A 4,607-nucleotide genomic window follows, 5' to 3' on the forward strand; every position below is an offset into this window, starting at 1 on the left:
AATTTTATGGACTCAGCATTTGTGGCCAAATGGGCTGTTCCCCAGTGCCCGGTGGATCCGCCCATGTTAGTGGAGACTATCGATGGTCAAGTGCTCCTGTCTGGGCCAATTACGGCCGCCACGCAACCATTATGTATGGCCATCAGTTCCCATGTGGAGGCCATCCAGTTCTATATCACCTCAGATCTGCATTTCCCCGTGGTCTTGGGACTGGCGTGGCTCCGGGCGCATGACCCACAGATCTATTGGTCACAGAACTTGGTCACCTTCCCAAGCTTGCAGTGCGTGGACCACTCCCACCATATCTGTGCTGGCCAGGTGGAGGGTTCCCCAGGGGTTTCCTTGCCTCCCGAACTGTCCGACTTTGCTGATGTGTTCAGTGAGACAGAGGTGGATCAATTACCCCCGCACAGGCCCTATGACTGCCCCATTGATTTAGTCCCTGATGCGCCTCTCCCAGTGGGGCGATTGTACTCCATGTCAGACCCTGAGTTGGCTGCATTGCGGGACTTTCTGGAGAAGAATTTGGCTCGCGGTTTCATCCGGCCCTCGTCCTCGCCAGTGTCTGCACCCGTGCTCTTCGTCAAAAAGAAGTCTGGCGAATTGCGGCTTTGCTGCGATTATAGGAAACTCAACACCATCACGGTGCGCAATCGTTACCCGCTGCCCCTCATCCCCAAACTCTTGGACCGACTCCGGGAGGCTAAGATCTTCACGAAACTGGACCTGCATGGAGCTTACAACCTCGTCAGGGTTCGGCCGGGTGATGAGTGGAAGACGGCGTTTGGTACTCGCTATGGACATTTTGAGTACACAGTAATGCCGTTTGGCCTGACCAATGCCGCCGCCGTGTTTCAGCATTTCATGAACAACATTTTCCGGGATTTGTTGGATCAGTTTGTCGTGATCTACTTGGACGACATCCTGATCTACTCCCCGTCGCGTGAGGTGCACCATCAGCATCTCCATCAGGTACTGCAGCGACTCCAAGAACATCAGCTGTTTGCCAAGTTGGAGAAGTGCCAGTTCTACCGGGTGACCATCGATTTCCTGGCTCACCGCATTTCTCCTGAGGGCATCGCCATGGAGCCGAGTAAGGTTGAGTCTTTGCAGAGTTGGCAACCCCCGCGTCACGTGAAGGATGTTCAGCGACTTCTTGGGTTCGCCAACTATTACCGAACTTTCATCCCTGGGTTTGCTGCCTTGACAGCCCCCCTCACCCGGCTCCTGCAGAAGAAGACTCAGTTCCAGTGGAACGCTCCAGAACAACAGGCTTTCCAGACTTTGAAGGAAGCCTTCATGAAGGAGCCCACCTTGAAGCATCCTGACCCGCAACGGCCATTCGTCGTGGAGGTGGACGCCTCCAACATTGCCATTGGGGCGGTGTTACTCCAGGCAACGACGCCCAGCGGTACCCTCTTCCCTTGTGCGTACCATTCACGAAAACTGAACCCTTCGGAGCGCAATTATACAATCTGGGAGAAGGAGCTGCTGGCCATCAAAGTGGCGTTCGAGGCCTGGAGGCATCATCTGGAGGGAGCGCGGCATCAAATCGAGGTCCAGACGGACCATAAGAATTTGGAAAGCCTGCAGACCGCTCGGAATTTGAACCAACGCCAGATCCGGTGGTCTCTTTTCTTTGCGAGGTTCAACTTCCGAGTTCGGTACATACCTAGCGGGCACAATCAAAGAGCGGATGCTCTGTCCAGGAAGCCCGAATATTCCCGAGTGGAAGACAAGCTTCTGCCCAGGACAGTGATCCCCGTCGAGTCTTTTGCTGCGGTGCAGGAGCCGGTTGATATACGGGCTCGGATCCGGGAGGCACAGCAGCAGGAGGTGTGGGTGGCTCAGCGGAAGGAGGAGGTGGGGCCAGATTCTCCTTGGACGGTCACGGATGGACTCTTGTATTATCGTGACCGGCTCTACATTCCGGGAGGGCCACTCAGGGGACTCATCCTCAGCCAGTGTCATGATAACCCGGCGGCGGGGCATTTTGGCCTGTTCAAGACCCTGAACCTGGTCTCCCGTACCTTCTGGTGGCCCCGAGTCTGACACGACGTCCAGTCGTATGTCACCTCTTGCATCCCATGCAGGCAGGCCAAGTCAGCGACAGGGGCCCCGCCTGGATTACTGCAGCCCTTGCCGACACCCAAAAGACCCTGGGGGGCTGTGTCCATGGACTTCTTGAAGGATTTACCCCCATCCTCTGGTTTTACGACAGTGTATGTGGTGGTGGACATGCTGACCAAGATGGCGCACTTCATCCCCTGTCGCGGCTTACCGTCAGCCCGCGCCACTAGTCGTATGTTCATTCAGCAGGTGTTTCGGCTGCACGGCCTCCCTGATAGAGTCGTCTCTGATAGGGGGCCCCAGTTTACAGCCCGCTTCTGGCAGGAGTTGATGCATGCGTTGGATATCAAGATTTGCCTCTCGTCCGCGCATCATCCTCAAACTGACGGGGGAACCGAGAAAGTCATCGGAATCCTGGAACAATATCTGTGCTGCTACGTTAATCTGCAGCAAAACAATTGGGTGGACTATCTGGCCATAGCTAAGTTTGCATTTAACAATTCGCAGCACACCTCTACACAGATGACACCGTTCTTGGCCAATGTGGGATATCACCCCCGGTTTTTCCCCCTTTCTCCCGTGGACTCACCGGAGCCGGCAGCGAACGACTTCATGGCAGAGTTACAGGCGATCCATCGATTGGTGCGACGTCAGTTAGAGAAGGCCAAGGCCGATTACAAACGTTTGCTGATCGGTCAAGGCGGGATACGCCTCCACTATCGGTGGGAAATCGGGTCTGGTTGTCCACCAGGAACCTACCGTCAACACGGCCGGTGAGAAAGTTAGATCACCGATATTTAGGACCGTTCCCAGTCGAGGCTGTCATCAATCCAGTCACCTATCGCTTAACTCTGCCACGTTCCCTGCGCGTGCACCCAGTTTTTCATCGGTCTCTGTTGGTCCCCGAGCAACCGGCCTGTCCACTCCGCCAAGCGGAACCTCCCCCATCAGGACCTCGTGATGGAGACAGCACCCCCGAGTACGAGGTCGCCAGCATCAGGGACTCCCGTTGGCTGAAAGGTCGTTTCCAGTACCTGATTGAATGGAAAGGTTACGGACCAGAGGACTTCACCTGGGAAGACGCGACCGCCATTCATGCCCCTGCGTTGGTGACCGCTTTTCATGAACAATTTCCATCCCGACCGCATCCGGATCGGCAGACCCAGGGGAAGGGCCCTGCGGTGCGGGATAGTGTTGTGATTCAGGGTCAGCCTGTGGGTTCGGCAGTTGGGTCGGACGACTCAGAGGAGGAGGAGGGGGGGTGTTGAAGAGCTTGCTGAGGGGGTTGGAGAGCTTGCTGATGAGAGCCCTCAGCCAGGCCCCTCCCACCTGGTCACGACGCAGACCCAGCTGTGTGAGCCTGACAGCATGGATGAAGATGACCCACAGCTGGCCCTGTTCAAGGACGCCCGACGCAGGAGGCAATCAGGAGTAAACAGAGGAAAGCAATGGGGCACCTCGGAAGGAGGCAGAGAGAAGCCACGCCCTGAACTGTATAAAAGGGGAATGTGTGGGAGGGCTGGTTTGCTGAAGGCAACCGCTTGAATAGCTCCTGTTTCATGGTTCGTGTCTTGTTTTGCTCTGTTTTATGTTAATAAATTTGGCAGGCTTAGTTCCAGCCTCTTGCCGTTTGTAAAGGGGTTGTCCCTGCCTTTTCTGCAGGGCCGGTATCAGGCTGGTACAGAACACTGATATCTCCCCCCCTCACCTCAGTAACTCCATTTTTTTATAAACTAGATGTCTAATTCTGAAGCTGTATGAAATGACTGAATATATACATATGCCAAGTTAATGTTTCTTTTAAAAGGGCATCTTGTACCACTACAAGACCAAACTTTGAAAACACAGCTGTGGAATGTGTTGAAGTAGACTCCTCTACATTTTTTAAACAAGTAATGCAACCTGGAGAGAAGGGAGACGTTTTGTCTATTTTAATGTATCACCTCCATAGGAATGGGAGGCTCATAAATCAGAAATGGTACACAAACATGAATTATTCTGATTTCAGTAACAAATACCCTCTTCCATTAAGTACTTGGAAAATTCCTTTTCAGATAGCTGAAAATTTATGGAAACTACAACAGGTGTTTGTATTTTCCTTAGAAGTAAGTAGCTGGGCTGTTGGTTTGATCTCTGAGCTTGGTGATTTGGCTGCAAACGTTTCATCTCCATTTGTGGGGGACATCTTCAGTGTGCTTTGAATTGTGCTCGTCTGTCAGAGCACTGACCTTTAAATTAGTGTGGGTGTTATTTGTCCAGATGTTTCTGAGTCATGGTCTGGTTTTGGGCTGTTTGATTGGCTGGCTTTTGTTGTCGGGACATGGTCTGGTTTCTTGGGGGTTATGATTTTTGCTGTGTGGTGGGGTGCAATTGACCTAATCAAAGAACTACTGGACAACACATAACCACCAAGAGGACCACTCACAACAGAAAGCACATGTGAACTCCTCCAACTATGCTTAACCTCCAACTTCAAATTTGACAAAGAGATCTATGAACAACTGACGGGATTGCCTATGGCAGTGATGGCGAACCTT

This window comes from Vipera berus (genome assembly GCF_964194415.1).
Source record: "Vipera berus genome assembly, chromosome: W".
Taxonomy (NCBI): domain Eukaryota; kingdom Metazoa; phylum Chordata; class Lepidosauria; order Squamata; family Viperidae; genus Vipera; species Vipera berus.